The 19596-nt window shown below is 45.7% G+C and overlaps 1 protein-coding gene across 5 annotated transcripts in view; it reads left to right on the forward strand.

The window, feature by feature from the left end:
• LOC144792096 (uncharacterized) overlaps positions 1-19596 on the forward strand; it is a 710230-nt gene that overhangs the window by 85699 nt on the left and 604935 nt on the right. The window lies entirely within an intron of this gene.

Here is a 19596-nt window from a genome sequence, read left to right on the forward strand (position 1 = left end):
CAAGATGGCTTGGAGAGATAGGGGAAGATTTGTTTTCAAATTTCTGGAAAATAAGAAACAGACCGGGACCAATTTGTTCACGTGAGTGGCTAGTGAAAAGTCATGGTGGATGAAGAATCGTAGCTTGTGCACGGAAGTGACGTGGGTGGGCAGAGGGTCTAGTGTGGGAACCATAGATTTGATAGACAAGATTTGAGATCTTTGCGTGTGAGTCGTGATTTCCATTTTTTTGTATTGATTTTAAGAGAATATCGCGACATCTACCTAGTGTTGTGTGTCACACAATCCCTGAATGTAGGTGACACTTTTGTTAACATAAAAAAGATTTTGGGTATTGTCAGCGTAGCTCAGGGGACAAAGTCCAAAAGAGCACATACAATGTGCTAGTGGACGCACCAATTTGTTAAAGAGTGTGGTTCTTCCTGAGTCCCTTGCTCACTTTGCCACTGGATTCAAGCAAGCCGGGCTGAAAACGTCTGGAATGCCAGAAACCGGTCCTCTGAAGCTTGTTTCCGGTCCAGGGAAGGCATGGCTTGGCAGTTCGGGCTGGACTGTTCCCGTGAGGCACAGGGTCAGACTGATTTGCATATAGCCATGTCTGAACTGGGGTGGCAGAGTGGGCTAAAGAACGGTGATGGATTAAACCCAGATCTTTTGCCTGGGTGTGAGTGTTTGATTGGTTCAGATGCTCCGTCCATCACCACCCCCTTTTGTACCGCTTTTGGCCGCCATAAGTGTGGCAGGGTATGCTCAGATGTGAGTCCCTTGCTCACTTTGCCACTGGATTCAAGCAAGCCGGGCTGAAGACGGCTGGAATGCCAGAAACCGGTCCTCGGAAGCTTGTTTCCGGTCCAGCGAAGGCATGGCTTGGCAGTTCGGACTGGACTGTTCCCATGAGGCACAGGGTCAGACTGATTTGCATATAGCCATGTCTGAACTGGGGTGGCAGAGTGGGCTAAAGAACGGTGATGGATCAAACCCAGATCTTTTGACTGGGTGTGAGTGTTTGATTGGTTCAGATGCTCCGTCCATCACCACCCCCTTTTGTACTGCTGAGTTTCTTCCTGAGCCACAGGCGTGAAATCTTTATTGAAAAGGGGACATGATAAATGTGTGCTATGATCCTGAAGATAGGATTTTATGGAAAACAGGGTTTTTTTGGAATACAGGGTTGCATATTGTGCTGATGCCTGGATTTTATCCAGGCAACGGCATGATCTTCAACCTGACTTTCAGTAGTTGACCAATCAACAAAGGGTGTCCACCATGTCAAATGCCGAAGACCGATCCAACAGTATTAGGACCAATGAGGTACTTGTGTCATCCAAATGGCATGGATCGCCCAGTATATAGGTGGGTGGTTTCAGTGCTGTGGGAAGGACGAAAGCCAGGTTGGATTTATTCCGCAAGGTTATTGGACTCAAGAAACTTGTGAAATTTTACGATTTGTCTCTTTTTCTCCAGTATCTTAACTGGAAAAAGCAGAAGGGAAATGGCATAGAAACTGTTCATGCAGGTTGATTCTGCATTTTGTGCTACAACAAAAGACGGACGACCAATGCTAATTTCCAGGCAAGTGGCACTTCAACTTGATTTAATGAAGCATTGCAGAGATCAGGAAGAGCAGTGGTGAGTAGGCCAGGAGCACAGTGGAAGATTCGAGGAGCGCATGGATCCACGGGGAAGCCAGATTTAATAGAAATCCTGAAAGAATAAAAGTTCTCTGACAAAAAAGGAGCAAAATGGATCAACTTTTCAGAAGAAGAAGGGAGAGACGTTTGTAAGACGTCTCATTCAAAAGTGACAAATCTTTTTTTTTTTTTTCGGAAAAGAAATGTGATAGATTGTCAAAAGGGGTTGGAAAGGTTCAGGCTTAATGGCAAGAAATTCATGGGGTTTGATGGAACATAACTCATTAAATAGTTCTTTCTGGGCTTTATAGACCCTATTTGAGAAGTAGGCAGCTTTAGCTTCTAAGATCCTTTTTGAAAAAAAGCGAGTGCTTCTCCGAGTCTTAGCAGACACAAGATAGTTCCTTCTCTAGCTGTGTTTCAATATCTTATATTTAGATTATAATTTTTCAAGGTGTCAGTGTACCAAAGGGCAGATGGAGCTAATCAGCGTGAATGTTACGATTTAACTGATAGAAGTTCAATTGCTGTAGTGATCTGTAGAAAAATTGGCAATTATTTGGGGTGGGGTGGTACCTCAAAGGATAAGGCCACCACCTGCCAGAGGTCACACAAATGAAATAAAAAAAAACCTGTGCTCATACAATGTCGGAGGTGGGGGGGGGGTGCTGAAGTTCTGCTAGATCCCAAAAGATGCCTCCTGAACGCTTGGGAGCCTACAGATTTGAACTTGGCGCTGCAGAACTGGGCCACGCTGGGGATGACGATCGCCAAACGGAACATAGCCAGGAATTGGGGTTCTGGAGTGCTCCCCACACACCAACAATGGGAAAGGGATATGGATGTCGCGATGGTGGCTGAGAGGGCGGTATACATCCATAGAGAATGTCCTAAAAAATGGTCCAAAATATGGGGAAGGTGGAATGAATTTAGGGGGAATGTGTGTGAACCTCCACAGTTTGATGTGACCCCTGAGACCAGCTTGTGAGCACTGTTAAGATGTCATCAAAAACGGGGTGGGTACAAGATCTCAGCAAGGGGAGGGAGAGAGGGTAAGGGATTACCGTCAATTGATGTACTTCTATTTTATTAAGCTATGATGAGATTGAGGTATTTATCGTAATATGTGATGTGTACAAACAAACACTGATGGAGAGATTGACTGTACTGTTCATAAAGATATCAATGTACGGAATGCAATAAAAACAAATTTAAAAGAAATAAACCAAAAAAACCTGTGCTCAATCTCTGTTAATGTGACGTAAGGGGTGTGGCCTGACAAGATGGCCACGTTGACACTTCTATCGGTGCTCCCTTTTACTCAGATAGAATCCGGCAACATCCTGCAGTGCCTGAGTGGCGATTCCCCACAGATGCCTTGAGAAACGACTACTGTCACTCCAGAACCGCCCGCAAAATGTATCCTGACAACTAGGAGGGGTGAGCAGCACATATAAGGAGGCTTCCCATGCAACTGCCCGCTGCCATCTTCCCTGCTCCACGCTAAACTGCAAGCAAGGCTGAACCGTGGTCGACATCAGGACGAGTGGCTTGGTCTGAAATGGACAGACGGCGCAGAACCACGTTGAGAGGAACAGCCCGGGCCTGAAACAACTTGATGAGACAAGTGATGGTGGGGAGGCGCAGTGTGACCGGAGTTGAAGGCTGACGAGAGCCTGGCGCTGCATTGTTACTGTAAGGCCCGAGTTCCAGGGTGAACTCAGCCTGATACGACACGCGACTCGCTGGGACCGCAGCAGTTTGCGGGCCGGGGGTGTGGCGGCTGGCGGCCCTGGAGTCCGGAAGCCAGTGGCTGTTACTGAATGATTCCTACAGTCTTGGATGGCCGAGGCCCGCACTAGGGAGCCACCGGCGGTGTGACGCAGGAGAGCAGGGGACCCGAACACGAGACCAGAGGTGAGTGGTGCGATCTGGCGAGGGCTGCTTGACAATCCAACACTGCTGTAAGACATGGTCCGTAGACGTTGGCCTTGTCCCTAAGCCTGGAGGCCCCATAAACGTGAGATAACCCCAGCTCGAAGTCGGCAGAGGCCCTTGGAGTTGGGCAGAGGCTCCACTAAGTACATATTTGCGGCTACACCCTGGCGGGGAAATGAGATGAGAAGGTAGTTGGTGGTGTTACCCATTACAATTACACACTTGAGGATGCAGATACTGTGTGGGACTGAGTAAATGGAGCCATTGGGCACCCAGATAGCCTCTGGTGCACAAAAGATTCATCCAGATCAGACCTGGTGGGCCCATGAGATACCTGATAGCTTGAGGGCGAGCAAAGATGATGAAAGAGAAAGGAAACCAGGCGGCCTAAGCTACAAAATCCTAAACTATATGCAACCCATTCCCCGGACCCCAGAGCATAAAGAGACGACCCTGACTGAACACCCTGTAGAGATGCAGCACGTGTCGGAACTGGTCCCCTCTATGGCGGATGTGCTGGCGGCGATCCACACGACACAATTGAGGCCAACTTGTTGCGCTGTTATCTACGCAAAGTCTCAGACAGGGTGAGCACCACTGAACAAACGGTGGACACCTTGCAGGCATAGGTCCATATTCTACGAGTCGCTGTGCTTGACCTCCAAAAGCGAATGGTGCGGCTGGATGACCGAATGGAGGATTCTGGAGATCGCGTAGGAACAACCTACGCTTCGTAGGTTTTCCCAAGAAAGCAGAAGGGCCATCCACCAAACTATTCCTCAAGGACTGGATCACTTCTGCTTTGGCCCCCAAGAATCTTTCGTGTTTTTTTACAAATGAGCAAGCACATAGAGTGCTTTTTCCTCCACCCAAGCCTGATGCGCCGCCGAGAACTAATATAGCCCGGCTTTTCAACTTTCAGAACTGGGACGCCATATTGCAAGCTACCCGCACACGAGGTCCTTTGATCTCAATCTACCCAGAATACACACAACGTGTTCAAGATGAGCAAAAAACTTTCCTAAGGGTAAAACGTCGTCCCCGGGACTAAATCTTACATACAGCCTCCTCTTCCCGGCCAAATTCAGGGTTGAAAGCAATGGCAAAGCCTTGTTTTCCTTTTCAGCAACCGAAGCAAGTGACTGGTTAGATTCCCGGGGCCACCCAGGGGCGTTTTTGGTGCCCTTGACAGATTTGTCCCGATCAACTGGATCGGTCAGGGCGGCTGGCACTTGAATAAACAGAACCACTGGCAATTCCGTGATAATACTCTGAGCCCTGGAACAATCCGGGTATGCCCTGATGGAATGCTACGGACTTTGGAAATTCTACCTGACTCTGGAGTCTCCACTCATGCTCAGCTGAAGGACAGGGGTCTAAACGGAGACACTGCCATTTAATGTATGGAACACTGACGGGGAATGCACATACATACCTGGCCAAGATAAGTGAAATGCTGTTTATTTGAGATGGATTATGGGAGTGCAGAGAGTCCCATGTAGGGGGATTGCTTGCAGGGTGCGCTGTATGGGGATGTTTTTCCTCTGGATCACAGCTAAGCAAAGGCGACGGGGGCCTACCGCCCAGAGGCTGGTACCTGGCCAGGGAGCTGGAGGCTCGACCTCGCACCCCTCCAGCTTACCAACCACTAGCATAGCACAGTGTTTGTTGACAGTTGGAAAATGAACAATACTGAAACTATGGGAACTTGGGAAACTAAAATGGATACCATGAGTTTAATTTTCCTTGTTATTCTTTGCTCTGGGTTTTGTTGGGTGATGTGGTGGCATCTGCGCATCCTTGCCTTGTCTATCTCAAGACAGGAGGGGGTGGCGATGTTGCCCTAGGGGAGGGAGGGAACAGGACTGCAATATAATATACATGTTATGGTGTGGTTGGAGTTGTTTTCCCCACTTTCGTGTCTGGTGGAAGAGTCTGGAGTGATGCGAGGGTTTCATTGGCCGCAAGAGATGCTTGGTGAATTGTGGCCGAGAAGCGGCAAAGAGAATGTATTATGTGTCCTATGACAGCCCCCATACCAAAGTTGATTACTTGGAATGTCAGCAGCATTGCTGCCTTTGAGAAATTCAGAAGGGTGTTCGCCTACCTGAAACGGTACAGAGGAGCCGTGGCATGCCTGCAGCAAATACACCTTTGGAAGCCTCCCTAACATGTCTAATGAAATGTCGCCAGGGGCAGCTATATGCCACCTCATATTCTGGCTTTGCAAGGGGGGTCCTTATATGGGTGGCTCCAGGATTTCCCTTTTCAACACTTACACCATGTTTTGGACCTAGAGGGGGAGGTATGTTATTCTAGATGAGAAATTGGACGGATAAGAAATATGTATTCTTAACGTGTATGCCCCTAATGCAGATTGTCCCTCTTTCTTTCTTTCCTACCCTGATGGAAGTGGTTTCTCCATACTTGGGTGCACCGATACTAACGTCAGGAGACGTTAATTGTGTCCCTGATGGCTCACTGGACCGTGAGCCCCCCCAACCCGATCCCGTACCTAGCCCTGATTGACTGAGACACTACGAGATATTCTAGACGGCATGCATTTGTGTGAAATATGGTGGGAACGTTACCCAGCAAAAAGATTGTTTTCCTGTCACTCCCCAGCGTCTGGAACTTTTAGTCGTTTAGACTATTGGTTCCACTCAGGTGAGCTTACGCCCAGGGTGAAAGGGATAACCTATCTACCTAGATACCTCTCTGATCACTCGCCTGTGTTGTTAAGCCTTAGAGGGGCCAAGGTTGACTCGGCGATATCCCTCTGGCGCCTTGGTACTGAGGCCTTGATAGATCCACCATTTGTAGCTACACTCTGACACTTTGGAGCGTTACTTAGAAGAGAATTGGAGGTCTGCCTCGAGCCGAGCACTCGAGTGGGAGGCCATGAAAGTCGTCCTTAGGGGGGTATGTAGTAAGAGGTCTTATGGGGTCCGACGTCAATTGGAAAAAGACATAGCCACACAAGAGGCAAAGTTGGGTAAATTGAAAGCGGCGCTCCCTGTGACCCTCACACTATGATGGAGTGGTGTGTCACCCAGGAAGCCTTATTAGCAGATTTGCACAGGCTAACACACATACTGCATACCGACAACTACTGCATAAGGAAGGAGACAAAATGGGAGCTTTGTTGGCTCGATTGGTTAGACGGGAGTCGCCCACAACCCCCATCTTGCAGCTCCAGGATAACCGCAGGAAAATGGTACACACACACAGCGTGCGATCACCAAGGCTCCTGCTAAGCATCTCCCTTCGCAGGAGGCAGTCTGAGCCTTCCTGGCTTCTGTCGAGCTCCCCTAGTTGGCTCCAAAGGTGACTGAGGTTCTGAGTGCCCCGAAACCACTTGGATGCTAATGACAAGGGTAACTCGTCATGGAGTGCCCATTCATTTCAATGGAAATTACATGAAATCGTTAATCAATCCACAGCATCCAAGTGGTTATAATAGAGATGAGATCATGATAGATATCCAACATCTCAAATCTGCTAAAAGACTTGAAAGTGATGGGCTACTGGTCGAGTTCTATCAGAGGTTCGCCCCCCTGCTGGTTGACCGTCTACTGGAGGTCTCCAACAAAGCATTCACGGTTGTCACTTTACCGCCTTCCATACGAAAGGCCATGGTGGCCATGATACCAAAACCTGACAGAGACCCTTTATTAGCCAACTCCTACAGGCCGATTTCACTTCTAAATTTAGATGTGAAAATACTTGGTGGGAGTTTGGCGGCACGACTTCTCCCGAATGTGTCCCACCTCATCCATACAGATCCGGTGGGGTTTTATTACTTAATCGTAATATTACTCATAATGTGTGATGCCTGATGGAGGATGATTATGCACTAGCACTTTTGGACATCGAACAGGCCTTCTATTTGGTTGACAGGCCCTATGTTTGGCAATTTCTCCAGCGGGTTGGAAAGGGAGGGGGGTTTCTCAAATGGGTCGAACTGCTCAACACGGCCCCTATGGCCAGAATAAGAGTTGGAAGCTTGGTATCTAAATTGTTTGCCCTTTGCCGGGGCACCCGTCAGGGCTGCCCGCTTTCACGATTTTTGTTCGTGGTGGCTATGGAACCTTTGGCAGCTGCTCTGTGAGAACGGATGGGACCCTGGGGATTAAGCTGGGGGAGATCAATCATGTGGTCTCCCCTTTATGCTGATGATACGCTGGTTTACCTCCGGCGGCCAGCATGTTCGGTGCCTCTTCTCCTTGCACAAGCTACTAAGGGTTGAAGATGTTTTGGGTCTCTGTATCAATCCAGGGAAATCCAAACTGATCCCTAAATTCAGACTGTCGGGGACACTGCATTCTGAGCTACCACAGCAGGGGTTACCGTGGGTGACCGAGGGAGCGAGATACTTGTGGATCAGACTGGCAAACACAGCCTCTTCCTATCTAGATCTGATAGATTGAGTGATTGAAGGATTACGTGGCTCCATACGATTTTGGCGTGACCTACTGCTATCCCTAATGGGCCGGATTGCAATTGTAAAAATGATTATCCTACCCGATGTCTGTACGCAATGCAACACTTGCTCTACATGGTTCCAAGGCACTACTTCTAGACACCAGATGGCTTACTGGCAGACCTCCTGTGGGGTAACAAGCGCAGGAGAGTACGCCTAGCAACGCAACAGAGAACATGGGGTAAATTGGGGGTTTGAGGTTCCTTGTTTAGAGTTTTACTATATGGTATCCCAATTACAACACATAGTGCATTGGCTGGACAGTGAAGATAACTGGGAGAGGCGACTCTTGGCGGGCATGTGCAGCAGTCGCACTTTGCCAAATCTCCTGATGCTTGGTATTGGGGTCTCCACATCGCTTCCATACATTGTACGACATGTGGCTATAACTTGGGAAAACGTGGTACAGCGGGTGGTGCACCATGCCCCTAATGCCCGGTTAGGCCCCTGTGGGTGTTGCGTCCATTCGCCTGTATGTATGTAGATAAGAAATGTATCACCCGCGAGGAAGTGACGGCCACCTTTAATTTGAGAACCTTAGGGGGGGCAATAGCTAAAATCTCAATGTGCGGCCCGAGTCAAACATGTATATTGTAATGCCTTTCCTGACTTGATGACCTAATATGGAGGGGGGGAGTTACTATGTTGAAAGTTGGCAGGGGTCCCCGTGGAAAGAATGAAGACATGGAGTATGTTTGCCTATGTATCACCATTGCAATAAAACATATGTAACATTGTTTCTTCCTCTTTTCATATCCTTATCCAAGAAATGGAATGCTTCTGTATATGGGATTGACGGGTTGCCGTCCTTCCCTTCTCTGCCCCTGGCGGATCGCCAGAGACTTAGTGATGATATCATTTACTTTCCATTGTCACTGTCGGGGAGGAGGGATGTCTGTGTAATTCCTAAATACCAATAAAGTTATTTAAAACGAAAAAGTGACACAAAGCTGTCAACCATAAATCATAGTCAATGTGAAAGGTATTTAAGCTGTGCATACGCAGTAGAAAAATCATACAAAATACAATAACATTTCACAAACAGTTTCAAAATTTAGTAAAAAATATTATGAGCAAAACAAGACCGACATGATTTTTTTAAAGACTTAAGTGAAAATAGTGCCAAAAAGGACGAAGTGCCAATGAAAATCTATGGAAGTGGTAGGCTGGGACTTGGGTGCGATTTGAGGCTGACCTTTAAAAAGACTACTTGATATAATGAATGGATTGGTCCCAGTGACATTCTAGAAGTCAGAAAAGTTTTAATAAGTTCCTAAGTGTCAAGCAGCTGATCTGTGACAGTGTCTCTAATTTTGTACACTCATTGGGCTAGTCCACCCTCCCCCTTTTCACAATTTCTCTAACATAAATAAGTTTGCTTTCTCCCTATTGTCACCAAATCGATACAGAAGCCATTTTCATCAGAACTTCTTCCGTGAGCCTTAGCAAAACAGGTCTTCATTTAATTCTCTCTAAACAACACGTGTGCCCTACCTCCCCTTCAGCTCGGATCATATCCGCAGCCCTCCCATACTGATACCTAACAAGTAAGTTTCCCACCCTTGTTTTATTCTATGAACACGCCGCAATTAAATTTAACCATCTCTGACCACCCCCCTCTTATATCCATCACAGAGACATCAAGATTCATTATATTTCAGCGCAAAACACCACAGCGCATAGATTCGCAGTCTGCATGGTTCCTTTCGTAAGTTCCATTGCATTTACTATTTCCACAATTAGGTGCTCAAATTAACTACAGGAAAACCACTATCTGGTCTCTCCTATCCAACTGAAACTACGATTTAGGCGATACAACTCGCACCAACTCATTTTGGCCTTACCTCCACCAGTTCATTATTATTTGGCCTCATACCCTCTTGTTGACCTATAGCAAATCTGCACTATCCATGTTAATTATCATCTACCTTATAATCATGTCATATAACTATATTAGGCCCTTAATTGCTCTGTCCTTACAACCTCCTCTTTCTTTTGTTTTCCAGTGATATCAGGTGCTCACACACCTGTCCTGAGATGATCTCAAATGTTTGAGATCGAAATGCAATCAACCTCATAACTCTATTTAACTCCTGGTTTTACTATATACATTCATTTATAGGAGTTCAGTGTTATGCTTTTTAAGAGTTGCATGTTTTTACTTTTAATTCACTCACTAGAGCATCTTTTTTCACTTACCTGTAAGCACTGGATCATAAAAAACAAAAAACAAAACTATCTTGAGGGAGGCAAGATGGCAACCGACTGACATCGCTGTGAGGAAGCTCAGTTGAGTCTCCCCCGATTGAGTTGTAACTTGAGACCGGAGATGCAACTATTTAATCTCTAGGTAGCAGAGAAACTTGAAGATAAAAAGAAGGCTTCGCCACGATCTATCCCAGCCTTTGAGGACGCGGTGTCCGCTCGGAGATCCTGGATGGGGCTTGACCTGCGCGGCTCCCTCCAGGTGTGTCTTCACAACGGAAGGTTTCAGAACGAGCTGACTGATATCCGTGCGGAGCAGAGGAGGCAATTACAGAGCCTGTACAGCACCCGCTTCAAGAGTAGAGAAGGCGTCGGAGTGAAAAGCAGGATCAGGGCAGCGAGACACTGTTGCATCCAGCGCGCCCTCCTGCAGTCTACACAAGTAAGGATGACCGGCAAAGGGGTGAGAGGAGGCAAGGGCAAGACCGCTTCAATGCCCCTACAGCCAGACGCAGCACAGCCAAACACTTCACTAACACTCACACGCTTGGCCAAAAAACTGGACAGTACGAGTGCGAGTGCAAGAGGCAAAGGAGGGGGCGAGAAAGGGGAAGGCTTGAGCAAAATCCTGCAGGAGAAGGATTTAACCACTAACTCCACGGGGGAAAAAAAAACAACACTCGAACGCCCAAAGTGACTGACAGCTCACAACCTTTAATCCCCAGTAGTTTTGCGGCTGCTGGAGGCCCTGGGAACAGTAAACAGGAAGTCTGCGGTGACCTGAGGTCAGGTTCAGATACTCCCGCAGAAGATGGTCCAGTGGAAGCAACCACTTCAGCGGTAGAGGAAACTGATGGCTCCAATGGCAATTTGGCAAGTAGTCACAGTAGCCCTTCCTTGCAAACAAATTCCACAACCTCGGCTAAAGGGGCTACTGGTAGTACTACCCTCCCCCCCACCAGCGCCGCACAATGCTCACTCACTCTTAGACTGGAGTCAGATGACGCCAGATAACCAGGACAAACTGACTGAGCAGCCTGAAATAACAGACACCAGTATGTCCTTATCGAGTGGGTAAGAAGGTAAGAAGTGGTATAGCAGCCCTAATACCGGCACCCAGAGATCCAGATCTGGCGCTAAAAGGCTACTCAAAAAGCAAAACAGTGACCAGATGCAAAGAGATAATGACTTGTCGGGGATGAGAGTGCTAGCGAGCTGAAATGGGACTATAACAACACCCCTCTCACACTGATCCCAACCCCCTCCTTGGCTTCGAGGCTACTCCAATAAGTAACAACCCAGCGGCTGTTGGCAGTGGCAGTAGTAAGGCGGAGGAGCATGGTGAAACCGCCCTGTCAGATGTTCTAAAGTCTATACAAAGTTTTCAGGATGAAGTCAAGGCAGACAGTCGACGATCCCGCATGGCAGCCAAAAAATTGCAAGGGGCTGTCAGAAAGGTGGGGAAGACCTGTGCCGACATAGCTGACCATGGTGGAGGGGAGGACTGAACAGTTGGAAAAGGATGTATCTGAACTTCAGACGCAGCATGAGGGGCTGGTAAAAGACTTGATGTGAAATATGGAGGAACAAGAAAACCGGCAGAGACGCAACAACCTCCGCTTCTTAGAAATCCTGGAAGGCGCAGAAAAAGATGATCCCAGGAAATTCATGATCGGCCTGTTAAAAGGAGCGTTCCCAGAGTTGCAATCGTGGGACCTGGATAGGGAGGTTCAAAGAGCCCATAGATTTCCCCTGTTTCCTGGAAACATGCATCCGCATTGCAACACCCTCAGGCCATGCTTTTATTCTTTGGGAACTTTATCCTCCGCCAAACCTTGTTTGACCTGGCCAGGCCAACAAAGAAATTAACATTTGAGGGAATAACTTTTTTTACCAGACCTGATTTCGCCCATGCAACAGTGGAGCGTAGGTGGAGGCTCCGACAGCTCTTTGATCCATACCAGAAACTAGGAGCCGAAGTGTATTTACAGAATCCGGCCAGGCTGAAAATAGTGTTCAAGGGGGCCGTCCGCAGCTTTGCCTCCGCAATACAAGCACAAAAATATCTTGAGGAACTTTCTGGGCAAAAAAAATAATATGTCTAATGAGCACAAGCATTATTGAAAGCTTAAATAACCTGTCTGTAGCTAGACAGGCTCTGAGGTTTGGATTTGGTGTATTGCTCTTGTCGCTCTGCCGGAGCTTTCTTTTTTAAGGGCGGCGGGGGGGCTTGCTTGATGTATTGGGTTTGGTTTTTGTTTTGTTGGGTTGTTTTTTTTCTTCTCTGGAGATAATCGCTACCTGAAGAGATGTGCTTTCTTTAACGTAATTCTTTAGAGTCTGTTAAAAATTGGGTGTAGGGGGAGGCCCAGCTGGCTCGTGGGGCTCTGTATGTCGGATGTCACACTCCTGGCTCGGCCAGATAACCTCCAAAAGTGGTGGAGGGTGGGGGGGAGGACGGGGGGAACGGGGCAGACAGGAAAGGGTGCAACCAAAAAGGGAAGGATGAGGAGGAGAAAGAAGGGAAGGTGGATGGCGATTATATGCATGGAACACGTTATTATAATAAGATGGGTCTAGTAAGAATATTATCTATGAATATTTGTGGCCTAAATGATGTTAAGAAAAGACAAACGGTGATGGTAGCACTTCAAGCCTGGGGGACAAATATTGTGTGTTTGCAAGAAACACATATTGAAGGGTCACAAAGGCATATTCTTAATTCTCTAGGATATCGGCTGATATGCGCCACATCACAAGGAGCCAGGGTAAGGGGGGGGGGTTGTTATTTTAGCCAGGGGTAAGGGGCTAATCTTTAATCATTCTAAAGCTGACAAAATCGGTCGCAGGGTAATTACAGAATGTCAGTATGGGAGTGGGCAAAAGCTGATCTTATGTGCCATCTATGGAAGCAATCACGATGAGGCCTCGGTTATTGAAGAGATTTCAAACGAACTAATGCAATGGCCTTTACCGCTAATGGTTTGAGGTGATCTTAATATCAATCTGCCCAGCAATTGGTCCCTAAATGAGGGGTGGCACTATACAGGGCGTAAACCCACGGTTTTTAAGGCATTGAAACAATTGTGCTGGAGCCATGGCCTGGTTGATGGCTGGCAGACTTTACACCCGGGTTATTCGGGGTTTACATACTTTTCCAACCCACATCTTACCCATGCGAGATTGGATTACTTTTTAACCTCCAATTCAATTAAATCTAAATGCCAGATAATGAAACTACCCCGGATCCTGTTGGATCATAATCCTCTCATGTGCTCTCTTGAAGTAGACACTAAAAATAACACACCTAACTCATGGACCTTCGAGAAATCTTTGCTTGTAGATGAGAATTACTGTAGTCATATGAGGGAGTGGATCCCAAAATTTCCTGTCTGATAATGAGGGAAGCGCCTCAATTGAAGTTATCTGGGACACGCTAAAGGCAGGGATCCGTGGGGAGACTATGCAATACTCTCTTAAAACTAATAAACAAGGCAGGGTAGCTATGCAGGGGCAACAAGATAATCTTAGGAAGGCAGAGGAAGAGTTAATAAGCGGTACAAGAGACAGTAGACTAACTAGGAAGGAAGAAGCTGAAAAACTGCAGAATCAAGTGGCAATCGCAAAAGCTCAAATATTTAATGTTTTTACTGAAAAAGCAATTAAAAAAGCACTAGCCCTAAAAGAGAGGGTTTATGAAGTCAATGAGCAAATTGGACATCAGCTAGCAGTTCGTATGAGACAACAGGCCACCTCAAATTTAATCCGTGAAATTCAGGATCCCCAGGGGCCCCGGGTAGAGGACGCAAACTCATAAGAGACGCTTTCTGGCGGTTCTATCAAGACTTCTACTCGGAAACTGGGGAGGTTGATCAGACAAGCATTGAGGACTACCTGGATAATTCCAGGCTTATTAAGTTTGATATAGAGGATGCAAATAGCTTAGAGAAATTTTAGGTGTAATTAAAAATGTGCCTGGAGGGAAAGCTACGGGGCTAGATTGCATCCCATCAGAATTCTATGCTATATTCTTAAGCCAGGCCAAAAATGACCTGGTTCATCTTATCACGCATATCTTTAAAGGAGGCCGCCCGCCCAATTCTTGGTCTCGGGCGAAGATAATCATCTTTAAAAAATAAATAAACCCCCTGAACAGCTTGGGTCATATCGCCCGATTACCCTCATCAACTCAGATTGTAAAATTTATGCGAAAGTCCTGGCCAATAGAATTGCCCCTTTAATCCATAAAGTAATTTCTCCAAGCCAGCACGGCTTTATTCCTGGTAGATCCACCATCAATCACATTCATCGAGTAATCATTCTGTTTAATGTTATGGAAGTGGCAAGGGACCCTATGGCGCTGGTTTTGCTTGATGCGTAAAAAGCAATCGATAGGGTCTCCTGGCACTTCCTCTGGGCTGCAATGTCCAGAATTGGGATCCAAGGAGGGTATATTCAGGCAGTACAAAACTGTATGTAAATCCTATGGCCGTAGTGATTGTAAATGGCAGTCTAACAGAAGAACTAGTAATATCACGTGGGACACGGCAAGGCTGCCCGTGCTCTCCATTGCTTTTCGCGATTTATATAGATTCCTTTATCAGGCGACTAGAAGAGGATGGAGCAATTAGACCAGTAATTTCAAAATGCTTTCCTACTGAAACACTAGCCTATGCGGATGATATCGCTATTGTGACAGTCGACCCAAATTTGGCCATGTCCGCAATAGAGAAAGAGGCAAAGTAATTTTGAGAAGTGTCTGGATACGCACCTAATCAGGGGAAAACGCAGATTGTTATCAATAAAAAATGTGTGATGAGGGATGAACGGGTGGTGGAACAAGCAACTTATCTAGGTATCTGTATTACATCTGATCTTGAAAATATGGTCAATGTTAATCTGAAACCGATAACCGCTGCAATGCAGAAAGACCTTAAACGCCTAGATAATCTACACCTCTCTGTTATAGGCAGAGGAAATGCGATTAAAATGGTCTTCTTCCCCAAAATTCTATATCTACTGAGAGCAATGGTTGGGATAGGAAGACTCTCGTTTTACACAACCATAAAAACAACCCTGATCTTCCCGCAATTTTTAATGATAGCTATATGCTTAAATGGCACGAGGCATGAATTAACCAGGTAGGCTGTCTCTTCTCCTCTGTAGGAATCCACTCCTTTGAAGAACTGAAAAAGAAATTTGGATTAGACTGGCGTGACTGTTTTTTTAAATACCTCCAAATTAGAGATATTCTGACACGAAAGACAGGCTTGGGGGGGTTGGTAAAGTAAATTTAATAGACACATTATTATCTGGCACAAGGAATAGGATTGGGGGCATTTACTTGTACATTATTGCTATGTTTCCTGACGATATGGAAAAAATATCGCAGAAATGGCTAGAGAAAGCAGAAATATCGAATAATGAGTTTAATATGCTTATGAATTGTCACAAACAATCCTAATGTCTACCAAACTCCAGGCACAATTTTTTAAAACATGCTTCTTTTTATACTACACTCCTGATAGAATGGCAAAATGGGGGTCCGGTTTGAGTACACGCTGCCCTGGGTGTAAACTAAATAGTGCTGATTGCATACATATTTTCTCTACTTGCGAGGGACTTAAATCTGTCAAACAACAAGTAGAGAAATTTCTATCCACAATTTTGAACAATACAATTGTACTATCCAATGGGGTTATTTTATTGGGGGCCGTAGACCCCGGAAGCTCCAATATAGGCCATGAACTCATCTTTATTGCAATGGCAGTCTTCAGGCTTTGCATTGCCTCTGCATGGCGGGATACTAATTCCCCCACATTCCAACAATGGCTAGCCAGATTCCTTGCTATTGCAAACGTCGAAATTGCCATCTATAAACGCAAGGGCAGGAAACGACGGAAAAAAGGTTTACAAATCTGGTTCCCCCTTATAGCTTGGCGCCAAACTCTAGGTTATATAGAGTGAGATCTTTGCTTAAAGGATAACTAGATAGGGACATTCTAAGATAGGTATGGTTCGTTGTCCTGGTTCTTTGTCATTGTTTTACTAAATTGCTTGTTATATCTTATCATGTATCCCTTCATGTAAGTTTTGTATATAATGTATATTCTTTCTCTTGGTGTTAACTCTTGTTTTATAATGGCACACATATCTGTCTGTCCGGGAGGGAGGGGGGTGGGGGGCTTGGGTAAAAGGCTGTTGCTGAAAAATCTGAATAAAGATATTTAAAAAAACAAAACTATCTTGATATACTGCTCTGAATAAATTCATTGCATTATACACTAAACTGTTTGGAGGTTGTCTTACTTTAGAATTGTTATATTTCATATCATTGTATATTATAGCGCCTATTTTCATTGTTTTTCCTTTCTCGAAAAAGGGAACATATACGGGACCACAGGCCCATTCGAAACACTGTTCGTAAAACATATTTCACATACCTCAGGTTCTTGAATTGTGGGGTTCCCTTGATTTGAAAAATATAGTCCACACTCAAGAGGCTCACCAACAGCACTAATACTAATGGAAGTGAGCATTAGCCGCTCCATCATCTTAAGGTAATTCTTCCTACCTTCTACCCTAGCCATGATCACTCCTTTACCTACTCATTATTAATAACATGTACAACCTTTTTCTTTTCAATTGTATTAAATATGGTTTCTTTCTTTGAGAGTTCTAGGCTTAACAATACTTTATGTATTCACATTGTTTGTTCGCTGCAAGTTTACTTTCAAAATGTACTACAATTCAAAATGAGCTCCAGGTGAACCATTGTTCCTGTATATATATCTACAATTTCAGCAGTGGAGGGCTCGGTTGGGATGTTTCTTCTCAAAAAGGGATAGAGTCCTTTTTTGCTTTAAGCAAATGTTGGCATCTTTTAGGGGTCAGAGCACATATGCTATGCAATGTGCAGCAATGTTCTTGTGTTAGAGTTTACGATTACCAGCAAGTGAGTTCCAAAAAAAAAAAAAAAAGAGGGGTGACCACCCGAAAATGGGTCACCTTGCAACATGATCCAAATGGAGAAAAGGCTGTCCATAGAGTCCAGTGAAGAAGAAAATGTATCAGAGGACATAGGATGGGTTAGGAGACTAAGAGCCATATGTATCAAACCTTTTGTGATTCGCAAAGGCCAAAATTCGCAGAATTTCGGCCTTTGCGAATCGCAAACGGCCTTTTTGCATGTTTTGGGATGTATGAAACATTCCCAAAATAAGGAATTGCAAAGTTGTGCGATTCCTTATTTTGCCATAGCATTTAGGGAATCGCAATTTTGCGATTCCTTAAATGCTATGTATGTAGCATTTTTGGCTAGCGAATTTTGGTTAAGAATTTGCAAATTACCACCAACTTGTAGTTGATGGTAACTTGTGAATTCTTCCAAAAATGCACAATTTGGCATTTTTGAAAGTGGCATGTGATGCACACACATGCCCATAAGGCATGTATGTGCGCCATATGCACACACATGTACATTTCAGGGGTGCAGCAGGGTGTCTTTGAGACACCCCTGCACCCTTAAAATAATTCTCAAATTGCGATTAGCAAATTGCTAATTCGAAATTTGAGAAATATTTCGCAATCATTCCTATGGGCCTCCTGGCCCATAGGAATGCATTGGAAATTATTCCTTAATTGTGAATTCGCAAAATGCGAATTCGCAAATAAGGAAGATTAGGGAATCGCTAAAAAATAGCGATTTTTTTCATACATACCATTTTGCAATTCATAAATAGCGATTCCTTAAAAATCGCTATTTAGGAATCGCAATATAGTTTCTTGATACATATGGCCCTAAGTGGTTGCAGTCGATGCCACTAGAAAGATGGCGTAGTGAGGGAGGGGGATCTATTTGGGCTTCAATAAAGGCTGAAAAGGTCAATCTGGCTAAAAGGGATTGAGCTATATGTTATGTTATGTTGGGATTTGTAGCGCGCACAACTACTCTTGAGTATCCTGGCGCGAAGCAGTAGTAAACAAATGGCGAGAAAGAATGAGTTAGTAGGCCTGTTTAAAAAGGTGAGTTTTAAGAAGTGTTTTAAAACATCTTAGATCCTGAGTGTGCCGCAGCGCTTTCGGTAGTTCATTCCAAAGAATGGCAGCTTTTACCGAAAAGGACTGACCGCCCATGCTAGCTCGGCGGAAATTGGGAATTATCATCAGTCGCTGGGGCAGCCGACCTTAGAGATCCTCGTGGGATGTAAAAAGCCACTCTCTTCTTAATGTAGGTGGGACCAGAGTCGTGTAAGGCTCTATGTGCTAAAACAAGGGCCTTATACTGTACCCTCTGGACAACTGGCAACCAGTAGAGTGAGGACATTTGGAATTTTATGCTGGTACGCTTAGAGATGCCAAGGAGGAGTCTCGCCGCAGCATTCTGAATAAGTTGTAGCTTGTTGACCAGGTATGCTGGGATGCCAAAAAAGAGCGCATTGCCATAGTTCAGGCGAGACAAGATGAGTGCCCGGACCACCATTTCCTTGGCCAGTTGAGGGAGCAGAGGAAAGAATCTGCCTAAGGACTTAAAGGTCCCGAAGCAGACGCCGGTGAGTCTTTTTATGTGCTCTGTAAACCTCAAATCTTCTCCAAACCAGATGCCTAGATTCTTGGCTGGGCCACCCTCCGATAGGGGACGGGGGAAGTCAGGGGGCCACAGTGCTTCTATGAACTGGAGGGAAATTGCCCGTATAATATAATTTCTGATTTCCCCTCGTTGCATTTTAATTTAGCCTGGGCTAGCCAAGTGAACACGGCAGCTAGGCATCTTTGTGCCGTTTCTGTACCTACGTTAGGGTCGTCCCAGGTGAATAGAAGCTGGGTGTCGTCGGCGTAGGCCATAATCTTTGCGCCCAGTTCTTCGGCCAGAAAGATCAGTGGGGGCATGTATGTGTTAAAAAGAAGCGGGCTCAGCGTCGAGCCCTGAGGGACCCCCGTCTGAACCTCTCTTGCCGACGAAGAGTAAGGGGGCATCCAGACTTGCTGGGAGCGGGAATTCAAAAAGGATTCCAGCCATGCCCACACTGACCCGGAGAGGCCGATGGATGAAAGGCGCGCCAGGAGAAGTTGGTGAGGTACCGTGTCAAAGGCGGCAGTCCAGGTGTGGTTGACTAGGGAATGATAGGTGATTAAAGAGCTGGGGTAAAATTAAAAAATCGAAATTGATGGGTAGTACCACCTCAGTCGGCACAAATGGTCCAACAGCCTTTTCAGTTGATATAATAAGTTAATTTTTATATTCCATTCATCATGGACGTAGGTTACACTGACTAGACCGTCAATATTTCAAATTAGCATGGTTTTTGTGTATCTGTATGGATACAGTGAGTGTTATGT

The sequence above is a fragment of the Lissotriton helveticus genome, chromosome 11 (assembly GCF_964261635.1).
Source record: "Lissotriton helveticus chromosome 11, aLisHel1.1, whole genome shotgun sequence".
NCBI classification, from domain to species: domain Eukaryota; kingdom Metazoa; phylum Chordata; class Amphibia; order Caudata; family Salamandridae; genus Lissotriton; species Lissotriton helveticus.